This window comes from Bos indicus, chromosome 13 (assembly GCF_029378745.1).
Source record: "Bos indicus isolate NIAB-ARS_2022 breed Sahiwal x Tharparkar chromosome 13, NIAB-ARS_B.indTharparkar_mat_pri_1.0, whole genome shotgun sequence".
NCBI classification, from domain to species: Eukaryota; Metazoa; Chordata; class Mammalia; order Artiodactyla; family Bovidae; genus Bos; species Bos indicus.
In genome coordinates this window covers 54386770-54403148 of record NC_091772.1, presented here as the reverse complement: position 1 = coordinate 54403148, position 16379 = coordinate 54386770, and the positions used below count along the sequence as shown (strand labels likewise).

General features: G+C 62.7%; 1 long non-coding RNA gene across 1 annotated transcript in view; it reads right to left on the bottom strand.

The window, feature by feature from the left end:
• Positions 1 to 205, bottom strand: part of LOC139186532 (uncharacterized) — a 6139-nt gene extending 5934 nt beyond the window's left edge. Inside the window, exon 1 of the long non-coding RNA XR_011570114.1 lies at positions 1 to 205. This exon is cut by the window's left edge and continues 178 nt beyond it. This is a non-coding gene — a long non-coding RNA (uncharacterized lncRNA).
• Between the last annotated feature and the right edge of the window lie 16174 nt (positions 206 to 16379).

Below are 16379 nucleotides of genomic sequence, written 5' to 3'. Positions count from 1 at the left end.
GCTCCCCAGGACCATCTTACTTCAGACATGTGCAATCATTAACACATTAGTCTTACACAAATAAAATGGCTGCCATGCCCTTGTCCTCCAGTTTAGAACTCCACCATTAGTGGGAAACCACTACCCCTTGTCTCAAATAAACATTCACCCTGAAATGCACACAAACAGACTCCTGGACTCCACACCAGCCCACGGGTGGCTGAAGGCTCTGAGTAACACGATGACTGATGACCAGCTTCCCCTCCCCCACCTGCACCCCAGGATACTCCTACCAAGCAACCCCAGGCCCCTAGTGTAGGCCCCCAGCCCCCAAGTCTGAGCAGCCCCTCTGCATTCCCACCAGCATGCTCCTGCCCCTCTCCTGGGGCACACAGCATTGGTCCAGCATCTGTCCCCTACTGCTGACCACTGCAGCACACCCACCTACATCCCCTGGGCTCTTGTATCCTCCCCCCCAATCCCGGGGGTAAACACTGGCTGGACAGGAGGGTCTTTTTTCCTGGGGACCATAGCTTGTCCTCTCTTCCCCTTCATCCCTCTGCCACTCTCTCACTTCCCAAGGCCTGGTGGGAAGTTCCACCTGTTTCCCCCAGCAGGGGACACTCCCTGTGACACATCCTGGAGGGTGGGGGCAGACCTGAAGAGGGCAGCAGGAAAGTGCTCCTGTCCCTGAGAGGAGGCAAGTCTGAGAGGCTGGAGAGAGGTGTGGGTCAGGGAGGAAAAGGAGCCAGACGCTCAGAGGTGGAGGGAGGTGGGGGAACAGAGGTAGGGGCAGGGGGCAGGACAGAGGAAGCAGAGAAGGAGGGAGAAATGGGGGGTGGTGCAGAGAGAGATGGAGACACACAGATCTGAGAGACCCAGAGACCAAGGGGAAAGAGTTCGCCTGGAGGCAGAAGAACTGGGACTAGAGACACAGCAGTTCGGGTGGAGGAGGCAGAGACCGAAGGAGTGCACAGCAGAAGGCCACTCTGGTACCCCCGCACCATGCTGTGTTCAAGGCTGCCAGAGGCCCAGATCCGAGCCAAGCCATGGCAGTCTTTCGGAATCTAGGCCTGGGCCGGCCCCAGCTGGGATGCTGCTGGGGTGGACTCCTTGCTGGGGCCTCTGGGAGCTGAGGGAGAAGGGGGCACACGGGGTGCCCTGGGGCAGAACTGCCTCCTCACCTCTGAGACGGGGAGGGGACCTTGGTGGGGACAGGCCCGCCCCTCTCCCCAGGCTGTGGACAGAGGCGGTGGGGACAGGCAGAGCCCCTACCAGTGCAGACTTGAGACAACCTGGGCCCTGGGCTGGGCTCATCATCCCACCATCGCCCTGCCTGTCTGAGGAGACAGCCAAGTGGGGCAGGGGTCTGATGGAGGGAGGCCTCAGGGCCAAGGAAATCAGTCCCTGCTCCCAGCTCTCCAAGGAGGCCCAGGCATTCTAGTCCAGGGGATCCTGCTCCCATGGGGTCCTGCATGCCCTGGTGGGCTGGGCCCCTGCAGCCAGGCAGAAGGGGCTCAGGGCTGGTGTGGGGGCTCTGCAGGCTCTGGAGGAACCCCAGGGAGACTAGCCCCCAGGCTGCTCCTGTCCCGACTTGGTCTGTGCTTTCTTGAGGGCAGCAGAGGCAGCAAGCCCTCACCCTCATCTTCCCAGGGGCACTTTGCTGACACTAGACCCCTAGGCGGGGTGAGTGGGGGACAGCCTGGGACCCCTCCCCACAACACGCCTTCTGGGACCTGGGCTGGGCCTGGGGACAACAGGGGCTGCTCCGCTGCCAGGATGCAGCTGGCAGGAGGAGGGCAGCCAGCCCAGAGCAGGGGAGAGTGGCTGGGTGACCAAGGAGGCACCTGAAACCTCAGGGAGGTCGGGCAGGGGCGCCGGGGGAACAAAAGGCCCCTTCCTCCCACTGGCCAGGCTTCGGCCAGCACCCCTCACACCGTGCCCTGCCTGGGACTCTGCACTGGCCTCCACTGTGCCTGACTGTCCAGGTGCGCCACTCACCTGGCCTCCTGACCACCACCCTCGGCATGCACAGCCCGATGACCCAGCAGGAGAGGTGCACCTCTGGGCCTGCTGGGCGCTCCTCCACCGGTCCCTCCTTGTGGAGCTGGACCAGCTGGAGCCGGGGAGGAAGGAGAAGGGGCGGGAGCCGGGAGAGGGGCTGCAGCCTTATTTCCATGCTGGCCCCCGAGCCCCGCCCACTGTGCGCCCGCCGGCTAACAATCGCAGTCTTTGTGGTGGCCTTGCTCCCGCCCTCGCCCTCCGCACTCAGGCGTGGCGGGCGTCCGGCCCCCCACCCACTTCAAAGGGTGAAGGGAGGAACCCCTCCCATCGGGCCCCATCCAGACCTAAGCATAGGGATGGGAACAGAGACCTAGCCTCTACGCTGTGGGGGCTCGCGCTGCACCTGCTCTCAGCACACCCCGAAGTCATACAGGGAGAAGCCACTGGTCGGTGCCCTGGGAGCACATAGGGGGCGGAAGAGGCCCCAGAAGTGTCCTGACGGGGGCTGGGGGGGGTCCCTTCTGGGGGTGGGACCCCTCCCCCAACGGCATCAGGCACCTGCTCCGTGTGGAGGGAAGAAGGGAATGAGCGGGAGCCAGGAGCTTCCCTGGGGGTGTTAGGGGGACCAGGGCCTCGCTGCAGGGGTAGGTCTATATGGGGGCCTCTGAGGTCCCTGGACCACCCAAGCCGGAGCTTGGAAGCAGTGGACCATGCCCAAGACATGGTTCAGAGCAGGGCTGGACCGTGAGCAGGGCTTGGCCTTGGCACCCTGAAGCCCTGTGCCTGCAAACTGTCCCCCTCCTTCAGGCTGAGGCTCTCAGCCTCCCCGTCCCAGGCTACATCTGCCCTGAAGGCCCCTGCAGCTGGCCTCCAGCCTCTCCCTACTCCCTTCAGGTCCCAGGCCCCGTTCCCCTTCCTCTCCCACCTTGGATCCAGGGCACAGTCAAGGGTCGAGGGGCCGAGAGCCAGTGGTTCCCAGCGGTGCCGCGGCCCCTCCCCTTTCTAGAGGAATGACAGGCCTCGCACCCAGGAGGGGCGGGCGGTGTGACGAGGAAGCCGGAGCGGAAAGGGCGGGGGTTCCTCCCTGGTTTCTGTGGATTTGTTTAATCCCACGTTATTCGAAGCCTTTCACGGTGGCGGAGGGAAGGGGAGGGGAGGAGGAAGGGGGTCTCGGCTGCATCCCTCCCTCCCTCCTCCCTGCCCCCGCCCTGCAAAGCCACCTGACCCACCTCCAAGTTGCCGGCCCAGGCTCTCAGGGCCTTTGTGCGCATGGAGGCAGTAGCTCGGAACCCGGAGCACTGAGCAATCGGCCACGCATCTCCTCGCGCCCTCCGCTGGGAGCCAGGAGCCCCTGCCCCGATCCGTGGAGCTGGCAAATAAACGAATCCACAAACCCAAATTCTCGGTGTGCTGGGCGGAAGCGGCAGCGTGGGCAGCGGCGCAGAGACGGTTCGGGTATGGCTGGGCTGGGGTGCGGTGAGGCCGGCCGGCACCTGAGGAGCGAAAAGGACCCAGCGGGGGTCTAGCAGCCGTGAGTTGACTTCTACAGAACCTTCAGGGGCTTCAGGGCCACCAAGAAGGTCCCCACCAGGCTGACGCAGGAGGACGGGCAGGGCAGGAAGTCTTTTCTCATCCAGCACCCACCCCTTGCCCAAGGCGACCCTTCCTCCTGCGGGCCAGAGCTGGGGGCCACGGGTACCTGGGAATGGAAGAAGGGGTGAGCCTTAGGCTCCGTGGGTGGGTGCTCGGGATCCCAAGAGCAAATACTGTAGGCTGTTTTGGGGTTGCACAGAAAGCTGATCTGATCCAAGGCATGGGGCACACACCCCCACCTTACCTGCCTGGGGAGAGATCTGAGGGGAGTCAGAATGGAAGTGCTCAGCCAGAGAAAAGAGCAGGCCTCAGAAGGCTGGTGATGCTCTCTTGGCTCTGGGTGGAGCCAGTCTGGTACAAAGGGGAATCTGAAGGAAGATTTGGGATCCATAAACCTGAGGAGCCCTCCCGCATAGAATGCAGACAAGCTGCAGGGAGCTGGAAGTCAGATCCGACCACCTCTCATCCAGGAAATCAAAGGAGGAGGGCAGAAGTATGCCCCGACCCTTCTAGGGAGAAGATGGGAGTGGGGTGAAAAAAGTCCAGAGGCGAGGCCGGGCAAGATGAGACTGGGGTTTGGGGTTCTGTTTCAACACCATGGACAGCGGCCCCCGCTGCCTGTGGGGACGCGCCTCAGTTGTGTTAGAGGCTGCAGTCAACGCAGTCTCTGCCGGCTGCCCTGCGTCCCCCGCCCTTCACCCCTGCCAGCAAGCATCAGGCCTGGGCTGGCTGTGGCTGGGAACCCAGCAGGCTTGGGATTTTACTGGATGTTGGGCTGAGGGAGGCAGTTTGCACCCCATGCAAGGGAGAAGGGCCACTCCCGACTCCAGCAAAGGGCAAGGAACTGCAGCTGGGAAGGGCCCTATGGGACAGCCATCCTGGCGGATTGAGGACCCGCGTGGAGGGGCGGGGGGAGCGCACAGCAGCCCTGAGTGCCGGCCCTGGTCGCTTTTGCTGCCCTGGGGCTCCTGCAGTGCTGGAGAGGGCCAGCAGGGAGGGACAGGACCTCATGTCCAAGGTGGGAGGGTCAGCAGGCTCTGCTCTGAGGCAGATGGCACAGGGGTTGTGTGGGCCTGAAGAGGGGCCTGTTGGCCGGGCCTGGGCCTGAGGCTCCCTCACCGTCTGCACTGAAACAAAGGCCAGTGGGGAGGCCTGAGGAGGTCTGGCTTCGGGGAGCCACTGGTCCTTGGCCTGAGAGGTTCGAATGAGGCTCAGCCCTCAGGACTCTAAGGACAGGGTGTGAGTGAGGCCTTGAGGTGTTGCCTGTGAATCCGCGGCCCGTGGACCCCGGACGAGAACACCCCACCCCACAGACACAGCAAGGAGAGTGATCTTTGATGGGGTGTCTATCTCCCTCCTCCAGATAACTACCCAGTGGGCCGCTCCGAGCTCTGGGCTCCCGAGCCTTCCTTTCCTGTGGGGGCTGCAGGCGCTGTGGGTAGTGACGATGTGCGCCTTATGGGGGAAAGACTGGAAGCGCGAACCTGCGGCGCAGGCCGTGCGGAGGTGCGTCTGCGTGTGAGACCAAGCCGTGTGCAGCCGAGGCGTGGTTGCTGGTTGTCAACGTGCACTCAGAGGGGCTGCGGCCGCGGGGCTTCAGGAGGAGCGTTCGCGTGGGTGCGGGAGGGGCACGGGAGGGTCCTGGTGTGTGTGTGGATGAGAGAGACACGTTCCCGTGGGTAGACGTGCGGCCGCGGGGCGCCGGGGACGGTCGAGGGCGCTCGAGGGCGGCGTCCGTGTTAACGGAAGAGCGCGCGGAGCTCGACACGGCGAGTGTGCGCGGGAGGCACCGGGCGCGCAGTGCGTGTATGCGCGTGTGCGCGGCGCGCGTGCCCCGCAGTTCTCAAGGACACCTCGGGGAGGCGGCGACGGAGCCGGTGTCCGGGTGACGTCACCGCGCGCCCCAGTGATAATCGCCCGGTGCCCGAGCCGAGCACGGATACGCGCGGGGGCAGCTGCGGCGGCGGCGGGCGTGGGACAGTCGCTCCTGGGCCGGCCCGGGTGAGCAGGAGCTGGGCGCCCGCCGCGCTGAGCCCGTTGACGGTCGGCTCCCAGCGGGCCCGTGGAGCTCAGGGACTTCCTCGGCTCCTTTTGCGGCGTCCCCGCGCTCTCCGCCCCGGGCAGCCGCGTCCGGGGCCCGCGAGGCGCGCGGGGCCGGAGGAGGAGGCGGAGGCGGCGGAGGCCGAGGAGCGACAGGAGGCGGCTGCAGCTCCCGCCTTGGACGGGTAACTGCGCTCGGGGCCGGGCCGGGACAAGTCCCGCGAGCGCCTTCTCCGTGTCTTCCCGGCTTTCTCTCCACCAATGGCTCGAGCGTCTCGCGGGTACCGGCGCGTGGGGAGGGCGAGCTCGCTGGGCTGTAAAAAGAGACTGGCTTTCCTTTCTGAGCATCGAGATTTTCTTTTAGCCGCTTTCGTAACGCGCTCGCTGGTCGTGCCGGGTGGGGGCTCTGCGGGGGAGGTCGCTGCGGAGAAGCTCGCGCCGCTTTGCCGGAGCGGGCACCGCACCCCTCGGCGGCCCGCGCCAGGCGGCCGGGCGCGCACTCGCTCGCTCACCCTGTCGCCTCCAGCGCCTCCTTGCCCGCGATTCCGCGGGGTGCCAGGTTCCGGGGACGCCCGAAGGGCTTGCTTGGGCCCCCTCCCTGCTGCGGAAGGGGAAGAAGAGTGGGCTCTTCGGAGTTGGGGGCGGATCCAGGCTGGAGTCCGAGGAGGCACAGTCGGCGTAGCGCAGCGCCCCCGCCCCGCGCGCCCCGCGGCGAAGACGCCGGAGCGTTCGCGCCCTTCGGGCAAGGACCCACCGCGAACCGGAGCCGCTGCCCCGACCCGGGCCGGGCCGCTCGCCGCCCGCTGCAGCCCTGAGGGCCCCTCTGCGTGTTCACAGCGGACCTTGATTTAATGTCTATACAATTAAGGCACGCGGTGAATGCCAAGAGAGGCGCCTCCGCCGCTCCTTTCTCATGGAAATGGCCCGCGAGCCGGGCCGGCGCGGTGCCCCTCCCGCGGGAGGAAGGCTAGCCCGGCCCCCGGCGGCCCCTCGCGCCGCGGACAAATCCGGCGAACAATGCGCCCTCCCAGAGGGCGGCCCAGCTGCCGGGCCGGGGACCTGGCCGCGGGACACAAAGGGACCCGCACGCCGCGGGCGTTGCGGGGCGGGTGGGGGCGGCCGAGGGGGAAGCCTGCGGCCCAGACGAGGCTGCGGCCACGTGTACCCGCAGAACAGAGCGTCCAGAGGGCAGCGAGAACCGGGAAACAAAGGGAGGGTCCGCGGGGGGCGGCAGAGTGGGGGGTGGGCGCTGGCGGCAGCGGCGGTGGGGGACTGAGAGCGGTGAGGAGTCGGCGGCCGCGCGGGCTGGGTTTGGGGAGGTCAGGGCCACCCCGTGGGCTGGTCGGAGCGCTGTCCGCGGTGCTGGCGGCGGGTGGCCCCGCGGGACAGGAGCGCCACGGGCGCGGGGCCAACAGTGTCCCGAGGGCCACTCGCCCCAACCGCGGCGCGCTGGGCAGTTGCCATGGCTACGACGGAAGGGGTGAGATAGGGCCTGAGGTCACTGCAAAGTCTGTCCTTCCTCAGTCCACTGGGCCACGGGGTGGGGGTGGCCCTTTCTGAGCTCCTGGAACGGCCTCCACACCTCAAGGACACGGGTCAAAATGAGGAGGGACGGCAGTTTACACCCAGGGCCAGCCAGGGTCGAAAGGAGGGAGATGGATGTGCCTGACCGCATGGCGCCCCAAACCTCTGGACTGTGCGGGACTGAGGCACGTGAGGCTCCGCAGCCCCGGGGAGAAGAGACCCCTCCCCCACCATCTGCAGCCGCAGTGACACCCACTCAGGTTTGCTGCAGGCATTTTTTTTCTGTCTTCGGAGCCAGCGCCACCTGCTGGCACCCTGGCCTGCGCGCGCCTTGGGCTCCTTCTGTGCCCCTCTCAACCCCAGGCACCCCCATCCTGACAGCATCTTGGGTCACCCCTGGGGCAGACGGTCCTCTCCGGCCAGGCCCGCGTGCCCCGTTTCCCCTCCGGTGAGCCCCCAGGCCTGGCTCTGCGGCTGCTTGTTTCCTCTTAACCGGGTGAGGATGCTTCCCTCCAGCCAGGCTCCAAGCCTGGTCAGGAGCCCTGGTCTCCCTCATTTCTCCCAGCCCCCAGACTCCAGGCCGGGAGCAGAAAATCAGTACACAAGGAACAACTTGGGTTTCCAGCTGTGGGCCCTCCATGCCGAACCACCCCCCCCCCCCACCCCCCTGCAGCTGCAGAACAAGGGTACACGCCTCCCCTGCAGCTCAGCCCTCCAGCCCAGCCCTGAGACATGGGAACAGGAGCCAGGGGCCTCCATCTGCCCCACAGCACCACATCAGGGTCACTACAGAGCCCTAGGACAGGGTCCTCTGATCTCCTGCCCGTGGAGGACAGGAAAGGCCAAGAGAACCGCAGCCCGACAGTGGCGCAGCACGGCTGGTCCCTTCTTCCCTCCTCTGTGAGGGGTGCACACAGCATCCCCAAGGGCCTCTGGTCAAGGGGGAAGGAGGAGCCCAGCAGGGGCCTCAGGGTAGCCCTAGGTCTGGGTGTCCCCGCTAGGTGTGGAAGGAGGCGGGGGCCTTGTCCTGTCTGAGCTTTCTCTTGTGGCTGTATCAGGGGACAGCTTGCACCTTCTTCCTGAGGGAGCAGCCCCACGTCCCTGGCTGTCTGGAGCGGGTATCGGCTGGGCTCTCTGCTTGTTTACTTCCCTTCCTGGGGCCATGGCTCCTGACCAGAATGGACCTTCCAAGTGGTTCACCAGGTGTGGGGGACACCTCAGCATATTCCTCAGGCTGGCCAGGATCCAGTGGGAGGCCTCAGGAAGAAGCTTGGGGCTCTGCCCCCCTAGAACCCTCCCCTAAAGGAGGTCTGAGGTCACAGTATGCCTAAGCTCCAATCCCCCAGCAGGTCCGTGGTGCTAGGGGTTCTCAGGACCTCTGCCGGGCTGGCGGTGCCAGGCCGGGCTACTGCTGCGTGACAGCCGCAGTGCGGGGAGGGCCACGTGCTGCAGGACAGAGCCAGGCCTGCGCCCTGCACCCCACAGAGCCCTGCGGGTCTGTGTTCAGCCTCCCTGCTCACACACCTGCACATGGACCCCTGACCCCACTCTTGGGGAAGAACTGGGCCCCCGAGCTCCTGGCCAGTGCCTGGCCCACAGGACACTCCCTGCAGAGGTCCAAGGAGTCACCCTGGGGACCACAAGCTTGTTTGAGTACTCAAAACATGCCTGCACTGGGGCTGGTACCAGCCTGGGTCCAGGCCAGGACACTCTCTAGCAGATGGCCAGGGACCCCCTCTACCCCATGATGGGTCTGCCCAAGGATCCAGCCCTGTGGAAAGGGCTTTTCTGCTTTGAATGAAACCTAATAAACACCAAGTCTGATGCTGCCTGTCCACAGCAGCCTCCAGACACCCCTGGGGCACCCCCCGCCCCCAGGCACTCCAGCATAGCCCACTCTGATGCGAGGCCAAGCAGCAGTCAGCCCAGGCCAGACAGTCACCTCCTACATGCTCCCTACATGTTCTGCCCTGTTCTGACCCTGCCTCCAGGGCAGGGTGCCCTCAGGTCCAGGTACCCAGCAATCCTCTGCCAAGGCAGAGATCAGGAACCCAGCTCTCCGACCTACCTGGTCATCTCCTGGCCTGGCAGGGACCCTGAGAGCACAGCTCATCGGCAGCCCAGTCTTCACCCCTGGGCTTCCGGCAGCCAGATGGGGTGCAGAGCAATGAGTGACAGTCGAGAAGCAGGAGTGGTGCAGGGCTGTTCCCTGGGCTTGCCAGCAGGGAGAGGGGAGGGGGCAGGGTCTGCCGCTGTGTGGAGCCCCCATTCCAGAGGGACTGAGAGGTGGTGGGGTCTTCTCATACACACACACCCCACCACATCCCCTCCACACCCCCACAGGGCTGCAAAGCAGAGATCACAGAATCAGGGCCCCCACACTCAGGCAGGCCCTGCACTCAGCACATCCCTCCCTCCTCAGCTTCACATCCCTGTTCTTAGCACAGAGAACAAGACCAGTGCATCTCCTGGGGTGGACGACAGAGGGAGCCCTGGGGAAACCAAGGCTCGGCTGACCCCTTGGCTGAGCTGGGGGCATGTTATTTTTGGGGTGAGGGCATGGCCATACACCCCTTGTCCCACTGACATTCCTGCAGCTGTCTCCACCTCCACATAGGGACTTGCCTGGCTCCCTGGTGGACATCAGCAGCCTAGACGAGAATGGACACAGAGACCGGCACGTATCTGCCCTCCCCAGGTCCACTCCCTGCCCTAGCTGGTGGGCCAGTGCCTCAACACTCACCACCAGGGAGCTTGAGCCAGAAGTGACCAGGGCAAGGCCCACTGTGCTGGAGGATGGGGGCCAGAAGTGACCGGGGCAAGGCCCCCTGAGAAGCCGCTCTGAAGACACTCTGGTGGGGGTGATGACAGCTGAGCCCCAGGGCCAGGGGAAGATGGAAACACACAGCCTCCCCGAACAATAACAGGGTTCCAGGCCCTGCCTCGGGTCCTCAGCCTTGTCCAGCAGGTCCTTTCAAGCTGCCCCCAATTGCCCGTGGGCCACCTGACTCCCCACCCCAGGGTCACCACCCAGTGTGGGACACCACTCTGGCCTTGGAGCCCAGCCTCATCAGAAGCCCCAGGTACTCAAGGAGGGCACTTGGGCTGTCCTGGGGCTGGACCACCCTGGACCCTCCTGCTGAGCGCCGCAAGCTGGGACCAAGACCTGTGACCTGCCCTGGGGAAGACCAGCTCTGTGAGCAATGTGCACCCCACAGGAATGATGACCAACAAGACCAGGCTTGGGACACTCCCAGCCCCAGGCTGTGCCCTGTCACAGCTCAGAAAGCACAGAGGGCCAGCTCTCCTCAGTGAGTATTGTCTCTGTAGGTCAGGACAGGCTGCTCCACAAAACACACACACACACACACACACACACACACACACACGGTCTGTGCCCAGCCCCTTGCAGATTCTGGGACTTACCACATGAGGGCGCCTCTGGGACGCCGCAGGATTCTGCGGCAGCCTGTGAGAGCCGAGGGGCGCACCTAGACGCTTTCCTTTCTTCATTCAACAAACATTTCCGAGTCCGTTGTGGGGGACCAGGCCACAAGTGCCGCCAAGGTCTGGGACGGGACCCTGATGGGTAGAGAGGGAACCTGACAGGAGCTGAGTCTGGAACAGACAGAGCAGGAGCCTCTTGATAACAGCAGGCAGGAAGTCAGACCCTCAGTCATCGGCCACGACCAGTCTCAGGCCTCACCGAACTCTTTAACCTCTCTGCGCCTTGATTTACTCATCTGTGGCTGGAGGGTGAGCTCAGACACGTTCACTCAGTAAATCGTCACCATCACCACAACAATAACCACCACCGTCATCTCCACCATCATCACCTTCAATATCAGCAATGGCAGCACCATCACCATCAGGGCCCTCACAGGATGAGGTCGTTCAAACACCCTCTGGCTTGTTCTGCTTTCCATCCTTTGAAGCAGCGGGGGTGGATGAGTGGAATGAAGATGCAGACCCATGGGAACTGTGGCTACCCAGAGGTCACCCATGGCCACTCATAGCACCTGAAAGACCCACGTGCTCCTAGGAGAGTGGCCGCATGCTGAGGACACAGGAGAGGCGGTGACAGGGTGAGTCAACAAGCTGAGAGTTGAGTGGTGCCATATGGGGCTCTCAGAGACAGGCCGCTGGGTGTGATGCTCGGGTCCCTGACCCCACACAGGACAGCTCTCACCAGGCCATGGAGGCCGCCACCTTCACTGCCCAGGCAGCCCCAGGCTCAGCTGGCCCTTGGACAGTCTCCAATGTCCTTTCCCCACCATCCTTCAAAATGTCAGGAAAGACCCCTGTCCTGGCACCCAGATCGCATCTTCCCAACCACATCACTCCCAGAGAAGTACAGACCCCACTGCGGGCACACAGCCTGCCTCCTGGTTTAGAACACACAGGGGCTATCCCTCTCAGAGCTTGCCTGTCCAAAGGTCACAGATGATGTCCCAGAGCCCACGGAAGGCCCATTCCCAGGTAAGCCCCACTTCCCCTCACACAGACCACCTGACCAGCTGGAGGGTCAGGCAGGATTCCTGACAAGGCACCCTTGCCCATCTTGAACCACTGTCACCTTACAACTAGCCGTCGGTGTGGCCAGGGCCCATGTGCTTGTGCAGGGGTGTGGATTTGTATGTGTTCATGTCTGTGTGGGTGGGTGTGTTTGTAATGGGTTACGTGTGTGCCCACAATCGGGCACAAGTATTTGCTCATGCACATATCCATGTCTGTATGTCTGGTGGTGTGCACATGTGTGCACACAGGTGTATGTGTGTACAGAGCACAGAGGGCAGCTTGAGGGTTGGAAAGAAGCAGGGCCTTGTGTACTCCTAGGTGCTCTAAATGGAAAGCCCTTCTGCCCTCCCCACCCACTAGATGGCCCTTCTGCCCTCCCCACCCACTAGATGGCCCTCAGGCCTCAGCTCTGACCCGGCCGCCCCAGGGGCAGGTATCCCAGGGCCCAGGTGCTGTTTGCAGTCATTTCCTTATTCCCTCCATCTCCTGAAGCTAAGCTGGCCAACCCTAGGATCCCTCACTGGAAGCCAGAGAGGTCAGATCAGGACCTGTCCAGGACTGCTGGGGTCTGTCTACCTTCCTTTTCAGCCAGGCCCCAACCCCATCCTGGTGCCACCAGGCCACGCCCTTCCACAGTCTGTGGCAGAAAAGCTGTGGCTGGAGGCGAGAGTAAAGCCAGCTCAAGGCCATCCCCTCCTGGCAGGGGGAGGGGGTTGGATGGGCCCAGCCCTGAGCTTTGCTGCCCCCAACTGCCCAGGAGTAAGGCACCGGTGGGGACTGTCCCAGGAAGGCCAGACGGAGCCGAGTGTTTTCTGGCAGCACCTGCATTTACACCCCACCACCCACTTCCAGCACCCCCACCTCTTGTGCAGCTGGGATCTGGAGTACTAGGAAGTCCCCCTGTGGCTGGGCCCCACCCCTGGCTCTTCCTGTCCACCCGACCAGCATTCCGCCATCTGCTTACCATCCAGATGTGCTCTGTGGCCCTTGGGGGCCCCAGGGGTAGGGACTGTGTCAACAAGCTTTGAAGGAGGCTAGTGACCAGAGCTCCAGAGGCTGGCTGAATTCCAGGTTCCAGTGACTGCAAGGCTTGGGGACAGTGGGAGGCCCTGGGGACCTGCATGAAGGGACATGTCCACTCCACAGGGTGACATCATTTAGATGTCTGCACTAGGCGTGCACTTGGGTAGGAAGGAGCCCGGATGTCACTGGGGGAGGTGACCAGGGCAAAGGGTGCCATTCAGCAAAAATGGGTGAGCCACAGGCTCTGGCCCCTCCCTGGAAACTGTACTTCTGGTGGGACTGACCCAGGGCTCAGGCATGAAGCACGGGGCCTCATCTACCAGGGTCACATCGGAACCTTTGTTGCAGCTGTCTTCACAGTGGGTGTGGGCGGTGAGAGGCTGCCCAGCCTGCTACCATGGTGGGGCACCGAGGGCAGTCATCACTCAGGACCCCTTGGATGATGGGCCTCCCGCAGAGCTGGCGGCCAGTCTCACATGAGCAAGGGGACACTGCAGTTCATCCTCCAGTGGGATGGGCCCTGCTGAGCACCTGCTGGCCCACCCTGGACCCTTGTCCCTCCCTCTGCCACCGGGGGGGCCCTCCCTTCGCATGGCCCTGGGACAGCAATTGCCAGAGGAGGCCACTGTGGGGCCAGCCACCTGGCGAAGTCTGTGAGATGAGCCAGAGGGGTAGGAGTTGGGGGTGGGGTGGGAGGTTATCATCCACAGCAATGGTGGGGGAGGGGAGGCCCGGCCAGGAAGCACCCCCTCCTCCCCCGAGATGCTGCCAAGGACACTGTTGTGTTGACAACCAAACAGGGCCCAGCTGTGTCCACTCACTGACACCTGATGTGCTGCAGTCCAACACACGAGGGCATCTGCTGAGAGCTCCACACAGACTTCCCACAGGGCAAGAACACACACACAACCTGTGCACACATGCAACACACATATACAGCAATACCTACCTATACATACACATGCATGTGTCTAATGCACATATCTACACACAGATACATGCATCACACACCTACACACATATACAACACAGTCTACCTGTATACACACACACACAGCCCACACATACAACACATACCTACACACACACATATACACCATAAACACACACGCAACCCTACGTGTGTGTGTATGTGCTGAGTCGCTTCGGTCATGTCCAACTCTTTGCAACCCCATGGACTGTAGCCCTCCAGGCTCCTCTGTCCATGGGGATTCTCCAGGCAAGAATATTGGAGTGGATTGCCAGGCCCTCCTCCAGGGATCTTCCCCAACCCAGGAATCAATCCCCCATCTCCTGCATTGCAGGTTAAGTTCTTTACGCCTGAGCCACTGGGCAAGCCCAACCCTACACGTACATATGACATATACACACAACACATACCCACACACACACATATACAATACATACGTATGTACATACACACGACCTTCCACACACATATACAGCACACATGCACACACACAACACACACAAAACAGGCACACCTGTCTACAACACACATGTGTATGACACATCCGTACAAACGCAGCAAGCAAATGACCAAGGAAGTGGGGCAAAACACTACCAACAAGCAAATCTAGGTAAAAGGTGTCCTCTGTTCTCTTCTCGCAGATTCTCTGTAAACTTGACATTATTTCCAAATTAAAAGTTTGAGAGCAAAGAATGTGGCTTCCTTGCGAGCCCCGCACAGGCCCCAGCCCCTAGGAATGTGCCTTTCTGAACAGCCTTCTCAACCCAAAACCAGGGCTCCTCTCACAGCACCTGGTACTTCCCCATCTCCAGGTGCCTAAGCCCTGTCCCGAGGGCTGGCAAGTCCCCCAAAATAGCAAAGGGGAGTCAGGCCCTCCCCTGCCCCTTGGAGCAGCTCTGCCCAGGGACCCAGATGTCTGGGGGCTCATCAAGCCCACCCTCCTGACCGCTCTACCTAGACTGAGAAATAGTACTTGCTCCCCCTCAGTCTCTCCCACCAAGCCAGGGGTGGGGCTGGCCACATCTGCCCTGGCGATGGCCGAGGCCACCACTATCCCAATCCAGGCAAACCGTCCCAAGTCAGAGGGCCAGCTGAGGGAGTCCTCCTCCCTGGTTGAGCTGGCAGCAGAGCCGACACGTGGCGGGGAGGGGCACTGCCTGGGCAGGACACTTGTCCACAGCACTGTACCTTGGGTCCCCAGCCTGTCAGGCCCGTGCCAGGGAGGGTCCCTTTTCTCCCCTCCACCTACAGAAGCCCCTAATTTCCAAGCTAGTTAAGCAGGGCTGAGGTGACATGGCCCTGTGCTCACAGCAGGGGCCATCCACCAGCCCCTCATCTCCCTTCCCCTCCCAGACCCCCAAGGGCACACCGCCTGGTCACATGAGAAACCATCACCCAGACTGCCAGCCTGCAAAAGCCGAGTGGTCCATGCTGGAGGCCCAGCCATCCTGCTCCTGCACCCTCCCAGCTCCACACCCACCGGGACCCTCACCCCACGTCACCACAGGTACAGCTTGTCAAGCACCTGGTTGCTCTGAGTTGCCCTCAGGAAGACCCCCACCAGGGGTGGGTCTGAGGCTGACACTGCGTCCAGGTAGCACTAACCCTGCACCTGCTGCCCGGTGGAGGGATTCCCTCCACCTTCCCCACACCCTCCTCCAGGGGCCTCTCCAGAAATAAGAACACGGTCTACCAGTGATGGCTCAGCTGAAAAACATTCCCCACAGGATCCATCCAGTTGCTGCAGTGAAGACGGGTGGGACAGCTGCTCCAATTCCTTTAGAACACAGCTGGTTTCGGGAAAAAAGTTGATCATGCAAATCTCAAGTGACTCCAGGATATGGGAGGAAGCAGCATGTGTGTGTACGTGTGTGTGTGTGTGTAGGGGGAGGAACCAGCATGTGTATGTGTGGGAGGGCAATTTGCACATAGGGCCCAGGAGCCCAAGGGGCTCTGCTGGCTGCCGGTGACGTGAGGACCCACGCATGGGCCTGGGCTCTGGATCTCATCTCAGTTGAGCTCTTGCTTCAGCTCAGCTCTTGCCTCCCCATCCTGGAGATCTTGGATGGCAAGGAGCCAGAGGGGCAGGACCCCACCAAGGGAGAAGCCATCTGCAGGATGAGCTCTCTGCGGACCAGCCCGTGAGGATGGGGTCTGCAGTCAGACCCTCCAAGGAAACCTCTGGAGCCGGAGGGACTGCGTGGAGCACACTGGGCAGATGAAACCCATCATGGAACTCCTGCATGGCAGGCTTCTGGGTGGACAGAGGGGGGACAAGGCAGGCTGACGAGCTGGGTGTGAGGGAAGAGCTGCCACCAGCAGCCCTTTGAAAGCAGGATGGGACATGGTGATTATGCACATCCCCGCAAGCCCTCCCACACCTGCATGTGTTGCCCTCCTCGGCACGTTCAGTCCCAAGTGTCCACAAAGCCAGCAGGGTGGGGGGGACACCCTCAGAGCCAGTCAGCAGCCGAGCCTGCCCTGGCCTCTGCCACTGAGTGCGGGAGCCGGTGGACACCCCAGCACAGTGCGGCCGTTGGCACATTGCTCACCGACCACGTGCTGAGCCAGGAACTGCATGCTCTCTGAGGCTGCCCGACGACTGAGCACACGTGAGACATGGCAGCAGATGCGGGGGACACACGGGCCTCTGGAGAGTTGAGTTAACCGGCTCTGCAGTTAAAACGTTAATTGGTAGAAGAGGGTGAAGAATGAAGTGACAGAAGAC